The 18,614-nt window shown below is 42.3% G+C and overlaps 2 long non-coding RNA genes across 2 annotated transcripts in view; one reads left to right on the forward strand and one right to left on the reverse strand.

Moving 5' to 3' along the window:
* Positions 1–18,614, forward strand: part of LOC138955777 (uncharacterized) — a 40,424-nt gene that overhangs the window by 20,044 nt on the left and 1,766 nt on the right. The window lies entirely within an intron of this gene.
* Positions 301–8,472, reverse strand: LOC138955778 (uncharacterized). The gene is made up of 2 exons (XR_011452365.1): positions 7,389–8,472; positions 301–511 (listed from the first exon to the last, which is right to left on the reverse strand). It is a non-coding gene; the product is annotated as an uncharacterized lncRNA (long non-coding RNA).

Below are 18,614 nucleotides of genomic sequence, written 5' to 3' on the forward strand. Positions count from 1 at the left end.
TCATCATTGTTTGCTGGTTCGTTCGTTTACTTTGTTTATTTGTCATGTTGCTTTACTTGTTTATTTATTATTCTCTTTATTTATATAGCGCCTTATCCGAAGTTCAAAGCGCTTTATGCCGTGTGAGATGGAATTTTTTACACAATACATTGTAAAGCCGAGCGGTCTTAGCTTCACATTAACTCTAACTGTCTGTGTCTGTGTCTTAGATGTTATACGTGTTTGAAGGTCATTTGTCAGGATGGCAATCACACGACTGGACAAACAGACACACAGAATAGAAACTCAAGAAGAGGCAGGTAAAGTTCAAAATTGTATTGAATCAAAACAAATCATAAAAACAACTCAATACAAGGCGTAGTTCTTTTCAGAAAATATATCTGTACATTGGTTCACTCTATTCCTGTAATTTTTCTATTCCTTACAAAAATATTCTAAGTCCAAAAATGGCTGAAAATTTGGGCATGACCCGTAGGTACCCTTAGCAAAATACGCTACTGAAAGCAATATCCTATGTCCTAAAATGGCCGAAAATTTGGGCAGAGGTTCGGGGCCTGGATAAAAATAAAGTAAAAGAGTAAAGCGACGCCACTTTACTCGCCGTGTGGTAACCTGGGACTGCGGAACGTTTGTTTTTAACCCTGTCAGTTCAGTCCACAGGGCGGAGTCCGGTATACCATTTAGACACTTAAGCCAGGTTGGTTGCCAAAACTCCGGAGGACAATTTAGAGATAACAACAAATACTTCTCAGTACTCAGGTTTGGACTCATCCACAACCATTCCCAAAGAAGCAATGCTGTAACCCTAAGTGGTGGTGGGGAGTCCGGTATACCATTTAGACACTTAAGCCAGGTTGGTTGCCAAGACTCCCCCGAACCTTGAAAACTAACAGCTTATATACCTTCCATGACTGTCCCTGACGTCACAGCTAAGGAACCAATGAAAACGTCGCACTGGGATCACATAACAAAATGGGGAGGGAGGGGGGAGAGTTTCGAGGCTGCTATCAGTCTCCATACAAGCTACAGTTAAAACCCCTCAAACATACACAAAAACTCCTGTACTAAGAAAAAACTACATCAAAAACGCTATAAAGATATACATCAATAAAATGGAGATTCTACGACGCATCATTTGATACCAAACACTCATTGGTTATCAACACTGTGAACAAAGTGCAAAACCTCTGACTATTATCTCGCAAAATAGTCATGTCACACCAAAAATGTATGCAGTTACAAGTTAACCACAGTCAAACACAGTGTATATTCAACAGGCTTCTCATATGTAGATGATAAACATAAAATCTACATTCTACTAAACAAATGAATACAGACTACATGTTTATATTGAATACATGGGTAAAACAAAGAATGATATACATGTAAAAGCTACATAAAAGACGAAAGAGAGAGAGAGAGAGAGAGAGAGAGAGAGAGAGAGAGAGAGAGAGAGAGAGAGGAGAGAGAGAGAGAGAGAGAGAGAGAGAGAGAGAGAAGAGAGAGAGAAAGAGAGAGAGAGAGAGAGAGAGAGAGAGTGTGTGTGTGTGTGTGTGTGTGTGTACCAAGTATTATTCAACATGGAAGTAAAGAATCAAGCTGGAAAGGAGGGTGGGGGGGGGGAAGAAAGGTGAGAGTTGGATGTCGAAAAACAATGCTTTCACGGGCGGTCCCCGTAGCGAGTTAGTGACCTAGGGTTCATATCCCGTCAGTCAAGCCGGCGCCATCGTGTCAAAACCAATTTAACCAATTAATTCTACCGCAAGAGAACAATAGAAAAGTACTATATCACACCTATCTCCGAACAATTTACTAGGGGAAAGAACAAATATGATTTTAGAGTGTGAATCTTAATTCCACACAGTTTCAATACTAACTTAGATAATATATTCTGCTCTCTACGCCTTCTCTTCTTCTTCACTCTATATACTTTAAGAAGAAAATTACATATGGAGAAAAGACAAAAATATTCCTGTAGTCGCTTTTCTCCACAATGCCCCCCTCCACAAAAACAGTTTGCCCTCAAACTGAAAATGACCGAGGGTATTGAAACTTCCTGAAGCAGAAGCAAAAATATAGTCCTGCTGCTAAGTATACATCACACAATGTCACACGCTTTCCTTCTTTGCCACTACTAAAGCAAACGTGTGCAAGATTGTATGTTACGCGCTTTGGAGCATGTGCAAGAACGGATTCAAACTCGAAATCGTCCCCCCAAAAACCCCAAAATGCACACACGACTTTTATTTCTCCTGCTGTTATCGTTTCTTCTCTTTAGAAATTCTTCAACGCTCAGAATACTGAAAACGGCATCCCAGACGACAGTACTGTTTCCATACGCGAATTTAGCTGCCCTTGGAAAGTGGCTCGTTCAGGAGGCCTGTTAGTCTGACACTATAAGGACAGAGTTGTGAACATAGATGACAAAGATCCCGGAAAGAACAAACATTTCGCGGATGCAGACACAGAAAGACGTCATGAAGATTGCGATGCTTCAAAAGATACAGACTGTGACGATGACTGTGACGTCATTCACATATTCCGAGACGTCATTTATAGTTGTTCGGTCACTTTCGTCAAAAAGTAGATCTCTCCACAATGGCTGCTCCTGTGTTTAGGTTTATCAAGCGTGAGTACGCAAAACGTGTTTGTTCTCTCCTCTAGCTCTGTTGAAGCTGTGAGACATAATCGCCATTACGAGCTAGTCGTGTGACAGAGAGTTTTCTTGCACACTCGACTGCTGCTGTTTCACTCCGGCTAAAGCCGTCGTGAAACATCTACAGTTTCGTGTGCAAGAAAACTCTCTGTCACACGACTAGCTCGTAATAGCGGGTACTATAAGTACCATCGTTTTACACAAAGCAAAAATCATATTTACAGAAAACCAGTGAAACACCAATATCCTCTCTTTCTTTTGCTTCTGACACCAAATGTAAAAAAACGAGCGGAAGAATAAGATATGCGTTAGAAACACCATCAGTAACGCCGAACCAACAACCTCTGTTCGTTCTTATTGGATTCCAACTCAAAAATAAAATGAATTTGGCCCAAACCAAATAAAAACACCTCTCTCAGCTTCTCAGTTCTATTATCATTATAAATTTCAAGCAGAAAAAGAAAAAAATATATTGTTACAAAAAAATATTAGAATTATGCGATTATAATTTCTTTCACCGACAACAAAAGGAGGGACGTTAAAAAAAACCGTCGAAATAATTTGTTTCTTCGCGACCTTCCCAATGAAATAAGTGATGTATTTTACAGGTTACAGTAAAAACAACGAAAACAAAAAAAAAACTGTTATAGTGACACAAAATTGTTATAAAAGAACGTTAGACTTTCCACTCTAGTCTTCTGTTCCATTTAAAAAAACACAACCACACACCGATTTACCTCGCCGTGGTTACTCAGCATTGAAATCAAAAACATGTGTAAACGAAATTCCCAGCAACATTCAAAAGAGATAACAACCAACAAAACCAGATTTCTCAAACGTATTCATGTTCGCCATTTCAGCAAGTACGAGAAACCTTTTATAGAATAAAAAGACAAAATGTATACTCTTACCAGTCGTAAGTGTACATGAACACCGCATCTGTTGTCCGTCCCCATCGTAGCAGTCTTTGAATCGCACACACACAACGCGATAACTCCTCTAACGTCTGTCTTTCTCCTTCTTTTGAAAACAATCCTAATTGACTCATGTAACTGATTAACTCAATGTCTTTGATGCTCTACATAATAAAACCTTCGATCGTTGACGTCATCGTTGTTGGAGGTGCGGCGACATCACGTTGACGACGAGGATGTTACGTCACTCTGACGTCATCTCGTCACAGCATCGGCGTCGACATCGGCTGGCGCGTCCTCGCGGCGCCAGACAGCTCCCTCCGTCACAGCAACGACATCAACATCGGCTGGCGCGTCCTCGCGGCGCCAGACAGCTTCCTCTGTCGTTTCTGTCACTGCAAAAGCGTCGACCTCGGTGAAACATCCGCCCCGGACGACCCCCAGCTGGAGCATCGTTTAACGCTGAGACGCAGCTGGCATCCCAGGTCGACCACCGTGTCTTCATCGGGACGGAGGTAGTGGTGTCGCTGACTGCCACCGTAGATTCTAATAATGATTTTCGAAGAGATTTGAGGTTCTGTGTTCTTCTCTTTGACAACCTTCTCGGTTTCTGCAATAGGTTCATGGATTGGTGACCGATGCGTGTCTTCGGGACCCCTCGTTGTAATCTAAGTCCCCTTCCGAGAAGTCCATCTCTCAGGCTCCCTCGCTGCTGGATGCACTTAGCTCTCCAGTTGATCAGCCCACCCGACCTATGTGGCCGCATAGGTCCAGCACACGCCGCTCAAACCGCTCTTTCGGTTATGCTTGCCTTGCCTGTCCTCTGGTAGGTCTTCTGTACCATACCCTCCAGTGCCACCTAATGTGACACCAGGTCAAGACGGTTCCCAATCCAATCCCCCGCAGGTTGTTGGACTACACCCATGGCAGAGTGTATATGACTCTTCTGTAGTAAGTTGTTGCAACAAGAAAAAAAACAAATGTTTCATCAGCTCTGGCCAGACGCTGTTGACTCATCGTGAACCCCTCAATCTCCTCTAATGGTCAAATCTCAGTCTATCCAGCAGGCGATGACGTAGGTCTGCTGTCTCTCCTTTTGTTATTTGCATCTCTTTCGTCGTTGGTTATGCTAATCTATGCTTTTTAACCAAAAATCAGAACAAAAACATCTATCGAGCTCCCTACCCTTATTGATCACGAAGTCACTGGTGCCTATTTCCTTGGTGCTTACGTCTGACGTTGAGTTGTCGCTGATGTAGCCTCGCTCCGCGGATTCCGGGAGAGTGGTACCTTGACGACATCAGGCGCGTCCTCGCGGCGCCGGACAGCAACAAAGGACCAGATGACACCCGGCGCGTCCTCGCGGCGCCGAACAGGAACGCAGGAACGGGTGACCTCTGTGACGACTTCTGTGGCGGTGATAGGACTCGAGACGCACCAGCTGCAGCGTCAGACAGGTTCCCCTGTCTCGTCAGACAGAGGCAGGAATCACGGCCTCGTGGCAGCGCGCCGTAAAGCTCGCTCGCCGACCGGATCCCCTGCAGCGCACTGGTCAGCTGGGTTGTCCTTGTCAGTTCGATGTACGGTGTTGTTGTTGGTATCGGCTGCGTTTCGTAATGACGTAGTTCTTCTCTGCCGTCGCTGGAATCTTGTGGGCCGAAATGTCCGACGGTGTAGTTATTGGGACGTATACAGAATCCCTCTGTATCTTGCATGCAGTGTCCCACACTGCACACGGAAGCAACCTTCAGCAGGTTTTGTCCCCTCCTTGTCTGTCTTCTCTTCAAAGATGCGCTGATCTTCGGAAAACCTGTTGCCTGACGTAACTCCTGACGTCAGTACAACCCCAACCGCCTGTGCAGCCGTCACAGGTGTAAAAAGACCAAAACATCTCCCTCCTCGATGGCCCGTCTCCAGCTACTGTCTTCTCTTCTAGCTGCCGGATAGACTATCTGTACCAGGCGCCTGACGTCTTCCGCTAATGCAGGCAGACTTTCATCTTGCTGACGCGTTCTGTTCTGAAGGTTCGTCCGTAGAAGCCGGTTCCTTCTCGTGTATCTGTGTGCTGAATCTCGCTTCAAGGGCCCGAACAAGCGAGCCATATTCCCGCCTGTCTTCGGGTCTCACGAGTTTCAGCGTTGTCAGTGCTGACCCTCGTAGACAAACACCAAGCTGAAAACCCATGTCTGCCTCTGTCCATCTGTTCGGCTCTGCAAACATTTCGAACTGAACTCGGAACGCCACCCAATCCGCCTTTCCGTTGAATGTTGGTGGACATCTGTTGAACTCGCTTCCGCCGGTCAGCGAAGCGCCGTTCCTTCCGTCGAGCTCCAGACAGTGTCCCTGTCTGTCCAGAACTCGACATCTATGCCAGCAGGAAAGGTTTTCCCCGCCCGGCATCTGTTGCTTTCCCAGGTTACACACGTTAGGATGACCGCGTGTCACCGAGGCTGCAGCGTCAGAAAAGCTCGATCGTCCTTGGACCCCAGTGACAAGCTTCGTGTCACCTATGTCGCTGTCTCCTCGCCTCTCTTGCTCTTCCTCTGCAGTTGTAGTTGTCTCGCCAGCTGGCCGCTCGTCCTCCACTGCCGTTGTTCTGTGCGCGCTGTGATCCGGGGAGACAGAGACTGACTCCAAGACCGCTGTCAGTCCCCGAATATTCTCCTTCGGCGTTGTCGCCTCGTGACGCAGAGCGCTGCATTCCTGGCGTTGGCTGCTCTGCTCTCTTGCCAGCAACACGTGAATCGTGTCGCCGACAGTATGCAGCTCTGGCTTCCCAGTCCAGGTCTCGAGTTGGAGAGACGGACCGGAAAGCCACTCTGTACTGCTCCCGTGTGCAGTTGACTGAAGACGACCCCTGCTGTGTTGTCCGGATGGTTCCTTGCTTTTCCTCCAAGCGCCGTGTAGACCGTGTTCCTCGTTGCCAAGACAACGTGCCGTGTTGTCCCTGCATGCCCTCTGGAACACTGCCTCGTTGTCCGCTATCTTGCTTCGGTCCGCAGCCATCAGCAGGAAGGGTGATTTTCAGGGAGCAGACGAAAACAAAAAGGTTTGCCCAGCAAAAGGAAAAACCAGCCTAAAGCTTTGAACACTAACAGCCCCATCTCTTTAAAGTACACAGAGAAAAAGACCTAACTCTGATAGCAAAAAAAAATATGCTAGTGTTTGCATTATGCTGTTTCAAGGGAGGTAGGCGACGACCCTTGTCGTCAGTACCGCCTGACGCCCGCAGGTCTTCTTGTGAACCAAAGTCAGACATCTTGCTTCGCAGCAGTCCAGAGAAATAAAGTCAATGGCTAAGTGACTGAGAAAAATAAAATAAAAACAAAAGGATGCGATGGGATCTTCTCTTTCTGAGTAAAAATAAATCGGAAGCTACCAAAACCTACAATGAACCAATCTTAAGATCCCACTTCTGGATCCATTTGTAAAGCCGAAAGTGAGACGAGAATCCCACTTCTGACACCATTTGTAAAGCCGAGCGGTCTTAGCTTCACATTAACTATAACTGTCTGTGTCTGTGTCTTAGATGTTATACGTGTTTGAAGTTCATTTGTCAGGATGGCAATCACACGACAGGACAAACAGACACACAGAATATAAACTCAAGAAGAGGCAGGTAAAGTTCAAAATTGTATTGAATCAAAACAAATCATGAAAACAACTCAATACAAGGCGTAGGTTCTTTTCAGAAAATATATATGTACATTGGTTCACTCTATTCCTGTAATTTTCACAAAAATCCAAAAATGGCTGAAAATTTGGGCATGACCCGTAGGTACCCTTAGCAAAATACGCTACTGAAAGCAATATCTAGCTATGTCCTAAAATGGCTGAAAATTTGGGCAGAGGTTCGGGGCCTGGATAAAAATAAAGTAAAAGAATAAAGCGACGCCACTTTACTCGCCGTGTGGTAACCTGGGACTGCGGAACGTTTGTTTTTAACCCTGTCAGTTCAGTCCACAGGGCGGAGTCCGGTATACCATTTAGACACTTAAGCCAGGTTGGTTGCCAAAACTCCGGAGGACAATTTAGAGATAACAACAAATACTTCTCAGTACTCAGGTTGGAACTCATCCACAACCATTCCCAAAGAAGCAATGCTGTAACCCTAAGTGGTGGTGGGGAGTCCGGTATACCATTTAGACACTTAAGCCAGGTTGGTTGCCAAGACTCCCCCGAACCTTGAAAACTAACAGCTTATATACCTTCCATGACTGTCCCTGACGTCACAGCTAAGGAACCAATGAAAACGTCGCACTGGGATCACATAACAAAATGGGGAGGGAGGGGGGAGAGTTTCGAGGCTGCTATCAGTCTCCATACAAGCTACAGTTAAAACCCCTCAAACATACACAAAAACTCCTGTACTAAGAAAACTACATCAAAAACGCTATAAAGATATACATCAATAAAATGGAGATTCTACGACGCATCATTTGATACCAAACACTCATTGGTTATCAACACTGTGAACAAAGTGCAAAACCTCTGACTATTATCTCGCAAAATAGTCATGTCACACCAAAAATGTATGCAGTTACAAGTTAACCACAGTCAAACACAGTGTATATTCAACAGGCTTCTCATATGTAGATGATAAACATAAAATCTACATTCTACTAAACAAATGAATACAGACTACATGTTTATATTGAATACATGGGTAAAACAAAGAATGATATACATGTAAAAGCTACATAAAAGACGAAAGAGAGAGAGAGAGAGAGAGAGAGAGAGAGAGAGAGAGAGAGAGAGAGAGAGAGAGAGAGAAAGAGAGAGAGAAAGAGAGAGAGAGAGAGAGAGAGAGAGAGAGAGAGAGAGTGTGCGTGTGTGTTCGTCTGTGTGTACCAAGTATTATTCAACATGGAAGTAAAGAATCAAGCTGGAAAGGAGGGTGGGGGGGGGGGAAGAAAGGTGAGAGTTGGATGTCGAAAAACAATGCTTTCACGGGCGGTCCCCGTAGCGAGTTAGTGACCTAGGGTTCATATCCCGTTAGTCAAGCCGGCGCCATCGTGTCAAAACCAATTAACCAATTAATTCTACCGCAAGAGAACAATAGAAAAGTACTATATCACACCTATCTCCGAACAATTTACTAGGGGAAAGAACAAATATGATTTTAGAGTGTGAATCTTAATTCCACACAGTTTCAATACTAACTTAGATAATATATTCTGCTCTCTACGCCTTCTCTTCTTCTTCACTCTATATACTTTAAGAAGAAAATTGCATATGGAGAAAAGACAAAAATATTAAAAATATTCCTGTAGTCGCTTTTCTCCACAATATCACGCATTCACATCGACCAGCAAACCTCAAGCCTGTTAGGCGAATGTTCACCTTTCGCGGCCTTTATTCCAAGTCACACGGGTATTTGATGGACATTTTTATCTATGCCTATACAATTTTGCCAGGAAAGACCCTTTTGTCAATCGTGGGATCTTTAACGTGTACACCCCAATATAGTGTACACGAAGGGACCTCTTTTTTTCCTCTCATCCGAAAGACTAGCACTTGAACCCACCATCTAGGTTAGGAAAGGGGGGAGAAAATAGCGGCCCGACCCAGGGTCGAACACGCAACCTCTCGATTCCGAGCGCAAGTGCGTTACCACTAGGCCACCCAGTCCTTTATCATTTTATAAACATTTGTACTGATTAGAAATAAGGACCGGTTGTAAGAAAAGGCGTCGCCTTAAACATCTATCCTTGAAAAATAAAGTTCCATAACCATCATCTCTCTCTCTCTATCTCTCTCTCTCTATATATATGTCTATCTCTCCCCCTCTCTCTCTCTCTCTCTTTCTCTCTCTCTCTCTCATATGTGTTGAGAGAGAGAGAGAGAGAGAGAGAGAGAGAGAGAGAGAGAGAGAGAGAGAGAGAGAGAGAGAGAGAGAGAGAGAGAGAGAGAGAGAGAGAGAATGACGCACAGGCAATGATTGATGAATGTCCAGAAAGATCTCTTGATATGTTTACTGATGTTGTTTTGAATGCGGCAGATTGCATGAAAAGGGTCATTATTCAAGGCGGACAATACAAAACGCAGACAGCAATATGGTTCGACAAAGAATGCCATATCAAACGAAAAGAAGTGAGAAAATGTTTAAGACACTTCCGACACACTAATTTTAAGGAAGATTATGGGTTGTATGAAGAACAGCGTAAAGAGTATAATGGTTTGAAGAATGTAAAGAGGAATCAAGAAAAGAAAGCATCCTAGATGCTTTGCTTGATTCAATGCAAAGCCCAAAAGACTTTTGGGCTGAAAGTCGCAGGCATAGAACGAAGAGAAGGGTAATGAATTGTATTGAGAAGGAAGATTGGTTGAAGCATTTTGAAGGAGTATTTAATGAAGGAGTTGACATCAATGTAGAGGAGGATGTATGCTCTACCGCAGACGGTGTTTTTAATGATATTTTGGATGCAGAAATTACTGGAGCCGAAATACGAAAAGCGATTAAACATTTGAAAACAGGAAAAGCAGCAGGCCCAGGCAGTATTTTGGCAGAAATGATAAAAACAGTTGAAAATGAGATGTTATTATTTGTTTTCTAAAGGACACTTCCCGCTTTAATGGACGAAGGCTACTATTATTCCTTTATATAAGAAAGGAGACAGAAATAATCCGGATAATTACCGAGGCATATCACTTTTGAGCATTTTGAGCAAAGTATTTACCCAAGTTATTAATAACAGACTGGTTCTGTGGTCGGAAGAAAACTCCGTTTTGAACGATGTACAAACTGGTTTCAGAAAGGGACGTTCCACCACAGATCATATTTTCACTCTGCATGCCGCCATTGAGAAACATCTGTTAAAAAGATCTAAGTTGTATGTTGGTTTTATAGATTTTAGAAAGGCTTACGATACTGTTAACCGCACTGTGCTGTGGTCCGTGTTGATGATATCGGGTGTCAGCGGAAGAATGTTAAGAATGATAAGAGCTATGTATGCCACTGTTGAAGCACGTGTCCTTTCCAATGAGGGTTATACGGACTATTTCGAATGTCTACAAGGGCTGAAACAAGGTTGTGTTATGAGCCCAATGCTGTTTTCTTTGTTAATTAATGATTTGGCGAACGAAATTATTGAAAAGGGCAAACATGGTGTGTCCCTCGGTCCTACGGAATTTGAACTTTTTTTGTTATTGTTTGCTGACGATCTCACTTTGATAGCATCCACTGCTGTTGGATTACAGAACCAGTTAAATGTTTTATGTACAGCAATGCAACGACTGGGTCTTAGAGTAAATCTAGATAAATAAAAAATAATAGTTTTCAGAAAAGGCGGATTTCTAAGTGCAAGAGAAAAATGGATTTTTGATGAGAATCAGTTGGAGGTTGTAAATTCGTATAAATATCTTGGCCTCACCTTTTCAACAAGACATAGTTATGGCGTCGCAATTGAAGACGCAGCAACAAGAGCAAAGCGAAGCACGATCGAAATTTTGAATACCTTAAAGAACATGAGTTGTAACTCATTTGATGTATTTTTTAAGTTATTTGATGCGCAAGTATTGCCAGTATTAATATAATATGGAGCCGAAATTTGGGGTTATGAGAAGTATGACCAATTGGAACGTGTTCATTTATTTGCATGTAAACGGTTTCTGCACGTAGTAGATAAAACTCCCAATGATGTTGTGTATGGTGAATTGGGTATAGGTATCCTCTTTGGGTGACAACAGTCACAAGGTTGATTAAATATTGGTTACGGTTATTGAGACAGCCAGACAATTTTTATTCAAAGAAGGCATACAAAATGTTGTTCAACCTCCACGAAAAAGGTGGTATCACATGGGTAACGCATGTAAAGGCAGTTCTGTGTGAAAATGGATTTTACCAAGTTTGGATGTTTGGATGTGGAAACGAGAGGGCGTTTTTTGCAGAACTGAAGGAGAGGCTCTGCAGTTCCTTCTGTCATGATTGGCGTAATCATTTGGACTCGAGTGAGCGCCTATCACTGTATGGAAAATATAAAGCCTGTTTTGAAAAAGAACGTTATGTGGACATTTTATGGAAAGATGTGTACAGAAATGTCATCGCTCAATTTAGAATGGGCGTTTCACAGATAAATATCCACAGATATCGCTTCCAAAATTCAACAGAAAACAAGTGTTGCCCCTTTTGTGAAGATAAATTAGAGACCGAAATCCATTTTTTGTTTGAATGCCAAACATATTGTGAGCTAAGAATAAAGTATTTAGCACAGTTTTTAAGTGTTGGTGATCAGTTGGGCAGTATGATTACAATGTTTAAAAAACAAGACACAGAAACAATTGTAGATTTAGCAAAGTTTTTGTTTTTTGCATTTCAGTTAAGATTGCCAATGTTAAATAATAATGAGGATTAATTGTCGCTGAAGGTTTTGTTGTTGCTGTATTTATTGTTCGGTTGTATGTATATATTAGGCAGCATTGATGTGCAAGATTATAGATACGTTTCAATATCATGTTTTCTATTTTTATTCCTGTGATTCATCTGTACCATCTCATTGAAAGGGGCTGTAGGCCCATATTCAATTAAACTGTGTCAGTGTCAGTGTCTCTCTCTCTCTCTCTCTCTCTCTCTCTCTCTCTCTCTCTCTCTCTCTCTCTCTCTCTCTCTCTCTCTCTCTCTCTCTCTCTCTCTCTCTCTCTCCTGTTATGGCGTTCGTTTTGTCGGTTGTTTGGTCACTGTCTGTTATCTATTTGACTATATGTATTTGCACGTCGGACACCACTACGAGAGGTAACTCATTCGCTTTCACTTTCCTCAGCTCTTGTTTTTTCTCTTCTCGTTTTGGCTCACAATGACCTTGTTATACAATGGCACCTCCAAATCTCAATGAAAATCAGATCTTAAAACGGAGGGAATCTTAACACATGTATGCCCATTGTCCCATATATGGGACGCACCACAATCGTGGGTACTCTATCTCAACTATGCAGAGGCACCAGACCCTGAGGGTCTATTGGTTTTCAGTGAGTTGGGTTTGCAGAACCCACTCCGTTTGAGAGAAGTGGCGAGCTATTCGTGTAATGTTGTGGCAAACAATCGAGCGATAGTCGCGAAGACAAAAAGATACAAGCTGCCGTTCGTTTATTTTCCACTTGTCTATATTTCACTTATAACAAACAATGAAGATAATGCAATTATCTAAAAGTGTGTCTTTGGGGCTGTTTAGAAAATAATTGCACGTAAAGAAGTGTATGCACAAAATACCGTCCCATGTATGAGACGATGGGCGCAAGATGGGTGGGTTTTTCACTTGCACTTTAGAGGGCTCTATGCACGTTCTATCTTCCTGCATGTTAGGAGATGAAGAAACCTTTCAAGAATCCACAAAATAAGTTTCCGGCTTGCTTCAAAGTTTTGTTTAGCACGCCTGAGCATCGATGATGCATTAATTGTGTCATACTTCGCAGGCATGTGGCCAAACACTTCATCCGTGGCAGCCCAAGATCATTTAGCTACATTTTGTTCTGAGGAAACTGATTAAGTCTACATAGTCAGGGTGGGTCTCGCCTACACCTCTATGCTACGATCTTCAGTTTGAACCTCACCAAAGAGCAAGGTGATGCCAAACAGGTTTTGGAATGGGATTTGGCTAGTTGTTACTGACTTCATTGCTGAACTGCAAGAAGAAGAATCCAAACGGCAAGAATGTTTTGTTCATTTTACCACAAAGCTAGTGAAATGCTTGAAGATTGCTTGAGCATGTACAATTTGGTCAAACCGCAATGAAGACACATGGGTGTGAATGAGATGCGGAAGACAGCACGGGGTATGTTCGACTTATAATAATAATAATAATGATAATGATAATTGTCAGTAAGTACGGGTGTCACATGACTGATGTGAACCAGTTGATTGGCTAATGGCGATGCGCTAAAACTGTTAGCGCACTCTTGGAGTGCGCTAACTTTTCCACAGGGCGTATTCTTCCGCCCTTATCCTAAGCGAGAGTGTACTTTTATCCTCAGAATTAATTAATGACATGTAGCTTAGGTATATTCTCCACAGTACCAATGATTATGACCATAATATAAATGTCCTGCTTCTCAATTAAAGCAGAAGTGGGTTTTTTTCTGACAGATTGCATGTGCCTGTGCCACAGTTGCCACTGATCTAAAAATAGAACCCGCTGTGTCTTTTCAGTTTCGACTTGCGAAGATTCCTCTCATGATTATGCCATGTTAGTGGCATGTAGCTTATTATCCACATTACCAAATGATGAGTTAGTATGCAATTCACAGCAGCTAACAGAAAACACAAGTGTTATTCCGATAACGTAGCAGCTAGATCAGCACGTAGCAGACTACACTGAAATACGACTGCATCTGTTCCGTAAATGAATGTTTTCCGAATTATTATTTCAAGGCAAAAACAATCGGAATCGAAAACGTGTAGGGTTTAGAACGTTCTTACCATATATAAGACTTATTACCAGCCTGCCTCATGCGTGCAGACTCAGTGCAACGTGACGAGCAATTTTTGTTTTTGAAATGAGACTCAGTGCAGTGGTTCGATTGCCATATGCCTAGCAGACGACATAAATCCCGCTCAGCAAATTAACATGTTGTGCAAATGTGAACGATAAAACGATGGGGATATAATACGTGTAGGGTTCAGAGCATTTTTACCGTTAATATTTAGTACCAGACTCCCCGATGAGTGAAGATACCACACGAGAAACATGCCACATTTATTTTGAAAATGTGCTTACCGTCGACCTTGGCAAGGGGCAACACTCTGCACAGTCAATCTGTCGAAGCTCGATGAAGGTTTCGAATCGCAAATAACTAAGAGCACAGTCCTTTCTCCGAGTTTAAATGAGGTCTCTATGAAAGATCATCACTTTTTAGTTTAACGCTACACTGAAATTTACCAACATAAATTAAAACAAGAGTTTGCGTGTGACGAAAGCACGACACACTTGAGACAGCCCACACAAAAGTAGATCTGACACAAACCTGACCACACAGTTACGCCTATCCAAATGCGCGTTGCAAAATGTGCGTTTTGAATCTTCTTTTTTCTCTGGCGGTACTGACAATACCGTTATTGAAACAATCCCAGTGCACTAAGGGATTTATAGAGCAAATCTCAAAAATATTTATTGAACTCAGCGCTATGCTGTATAAATTCCGTAGTGCACTGGGATGTCTCAATAACTTAAATAATAATAATAATAATAATAATAATAATTGGCAGTAAGTACTGGTGTCACATGACTGATGTGAACCAGTTGATTGGCTAATGGCGATGCGCTAAAACTGTTAGCGCACTCTTGGAGTGCGCCAACTTTTCCACAGAGCGTATTCTTGCGCCCTTTGCCTAAGCAAGACTGTGCTCTCATCCTCAGAATTAATTAATGACATGTAGCTTATATTCTCCACAATACCAAATGACCATAAATTCCCTGCTTCTCAATTAAAGCAGAAGTGGGTTTTTTTCTGACAGATTGCATGTGCCTGTGCCAGTGCCAGTGATCTAAAAAAATGGAAGCCGCTGTGTTTCATTTAATTTTCGCCGACTTGCATAGATTCTTCTCATATGCCGTGTTAGTGGCATGTAGCTTATCATCCACATTACCAAATGATGAGTTAGTATACAATTCCCAGCGGCTAACAGAAAACACAAGTGTTATTCCGATAACGTACCAGCAAGACCAGTTTGGAAGACTGACTCGATCGACTCTGTAGCAGACAACACAGAAATACGACTACATCAGTTCAGTAAATGAATGGTTTCAGAATTATTATTTCAAAGCAAGAACAATCGTAATCGAAAACGTGTAAGGTTCAGAACGTTCTTACCATATATAAGATTTATTAGCAGCCTGCCTTATGCGTACAGACTCAGTGCAGACTGCAGTCGTTCCATTGCCCAGGTTGGCAGGTAGCCTAGCAGACGACATTAACCCCGCTCAGCAAATTAACATGTTGGGCAAATGTGAACGAAAAAACGATGGGGATATAATACGTGTAGGGTTCAGAGCATTCTTACCGTTCATATTTAGTATCAGACTCCCCGATGAGTGAAGATAGATCATAGAACACGAGAAATATGCCACATTTGTTTTGAAAATGTGCGAACCGTCGAGTCCCGCTTTGAGTCAATTCAAGGGGAGTCACTCCGCATAGTCAATCCGTCGAAGCTCGACTGGAGGTTTCGAATCGCAAATAATGAAGAGCCTTTCTCCGAGTTCAAATGAGGTCTCTCTGAAAGATCATCACTGTTCAGATTAACGCTACACTGGAATTTACCAACAGAAATTAAAATGCGTGTGACGAAAGCACGACACACTTGAGACACCCCACACAAAAGTAGATCTTTACTGTGCACGACCTGACCACACAGTTATGCCTATTCAAATGCGCATTGCAAAATGTGCGTTAGGAATCTTCTTTTTTCTATGGCGGTACTGACAATATCGTTATTGAAACAATCCCAGTGCACTAAGGGATTTATAGAGCAAATCTCGAAAATAATTATTGAACTCAGCGCTATGCGCTTCGTTCAATAATGAATTTTCTCGATTTGCTCTATAAATCCCTTAGTGCACTGGGATGTCTCAATAACTTAAATAATAATAATTGTCAGTAAGTACTGGTGTCACATGACTGATGTGAACCAGTTGATTGGCTAATGGCGATGCGCTAAAACTGTTAGCGCACTCTTGGAGTGCGATAACTTTTCCACCCCCCGCGGGTTAGGGGGAGTCCCATATTGGTTGGGACGAGAAAGAATTTACCCGATGCTAACCAGCATGTCGTAAGAGGCGACTAACAGGTTCTGTTTCTCCTTTTACCCTTGTTAAGTGTTTCTTGTATAGAATATAGTCAATGTTTGTAAAGATTTTAGTCAAGCAGTATGTAAGAAATGTTACGTCGTTTGTACTGGAAACTTGCATTCTCCCAGTAAGGTCATATATTCTACTACGTTGCAAGCCCCTGGAGCAATTTTTTGATTAGTGCTTTTGTGAACAAGAAACAATTAACAAGTGGCTCTATCCCATCTCCCCCCTTTCCCCTATCCATATCTCCCCCCTTCCCCCGTCGCGATATAACCTTGAATGGTTGAAAACGACGTTAAACACCAAATAAAGAAAGAAAGAAAGAAAGATAACTTTTCCACAGAGCGTATTTTTCCGCCCTTTGACTAAGCGAGAGTGTACTCTCATCCTCAGAATTAATTAATGACAAGTAGCTTATATTCTCCACAATACCAATGATTATGACCATAAATTTCCTGCTTCTCAATTAAAGCAGAAGTGTTTGTTTTTTGACAGATTGCATGTGCCTCTGCCACAGTTGCCACTGATCTAAAAATAGAACCCGCTGTGTCTAATTTTTCAGTTTCGACTTGCGAAGATTCCTCTCATAATTATGCCATGTTAGTGGCATGTAGCTTATTGTCCACATTACCAAATGATGAGTTAGTATACAATTCCCAGCAGCTAACAGAAAACACAAGTGTTATTCCGATAACGTAGCAGCTAGATCAGCACGTAGCAGACCACACTGAAATACGACTGCATCTGTTCAGTAAATGAATGTTTTCCGAATTATTATTTCAAGGCAAGAACAATCGGAATCGAAAACGTGCAGGGTTTAGAACGTTCTTACCATATATAAGACTTATTACCAGCCTGCTTCATGCGTGCAGACTCAGTGCAACGTGTGACGAGCAATTTTTGTTTTTGAAATGAGACTCAGTGCAGTGGTTCGATTGCCATAGCCTAGCAGACGACATAAATCCCGCTCAGCAAATTAACATGTTGGGCAAATGTGAACGATAAAACGATGGGGATATAATACGTGTAGGGTTCAGAGCATTCTTACCGTTCATATTTAGTACCAGACTCCCCGATGAGTGAAGATACCACACGAGAAACATGCCACATTTATTTTGAAAATGTGCTTTCCGTCGACCTTGGCAAGGGGCAAAACTCTGCACAGTCAATCTGTCGAAGCTCGATGAAGGTTTCGAATCGCAAATAACTAAGAGCACAGTCCTTTCTCCGAGTTCCAATGAGGTCTCTATGAAAGATCATCACTTTTTAGCTTAACGCTACACTGGAATTTACCAACAGAAATTAAAAAAAGAGTTTGCGTGTGACGAAAGCACGACACACTTGAGACAGCCCACACAAAAGTAGATCTGACACAAACCTGACCACACAGTTACGCCTATCCAAATGCGCGTTGCAAAATGTGCGTTTTGAATCTTCTTTTTTATCTGGCGGTACTGACAATATCGTTATTGAAACAATCCCAGTGCACTAAGGGATTTATAGAGCAAATCTCGAAAATAATTATTGAACTCAGCGCTATGCGCTTCGTTCAATAATGAATTTTCTCGATTTGCTCTATAAATTTATCCCTTAGTGCACTGGGATGTCTCAATAACTTAAATAATAATAATAATTGTCAGTAAGTACTGGTGTCACATGACTGATGTGAACCAGTTGATTGGCTAATGGCGATGCGCTAAAACTGTTAGCGCACTCTTGGAGTGCGCTAACTTTTCCACAGAGCGTATTCTTCCGCCCTTTGCTTAAGCGAGAGTGTACTCTCATCCTCAGAATTAATTAATGACATGTAGCTGATTTTCTCCACAATACCAATGATTAAGACCATAAATTTTCTGCTTTTTAATTAAAGCAGAAGATGTTTTTTTTCTGACAGATTGCATGTGCCTGTGCCGCAGTTGCCACTGATCTAAAAATAGAACCCGCTGTGTCTAATTTTTCAGTTTCGACTTGCGAAGATTCCTCTCATAATTATGCCATGTTAGTGGCATGTAGTTTATTGTCCACATGACCAAATGATGAGTTAGTATACAATTCCCAGCAGCTAACAGAAAACACAAGTGTTATTCCGATAACGTAGCAGCAGAGACGGTAGCAGCTAGATCAGCACGTAGCAGACTACACTGAAATACGACTGGATCTGTTCAGTAAATGAATGTTTTCCGAATTATTATTTCAAGGCAAGAACAATCGGAATCGAAAACGTGTAGGGTTTAGAACGTTCTTACCATATAAGACTTATTA

This window comes from Littorina saxatilis, unplaced genomic scaffold, assembly GCF_037325665.1.
Source record: "Littorina saxatilis isolate snail1 unplaced genomic scaffold, US_GU_Lsax_2.0 scaffold_750, whole genome shotgun sequence".
Lineage (NCBI taxonomy): Eukaryota > Metazoa > Mollusca > Gastropoda > Littorinimorpha > Littorinidae > Littorina > Littorina saxatilis.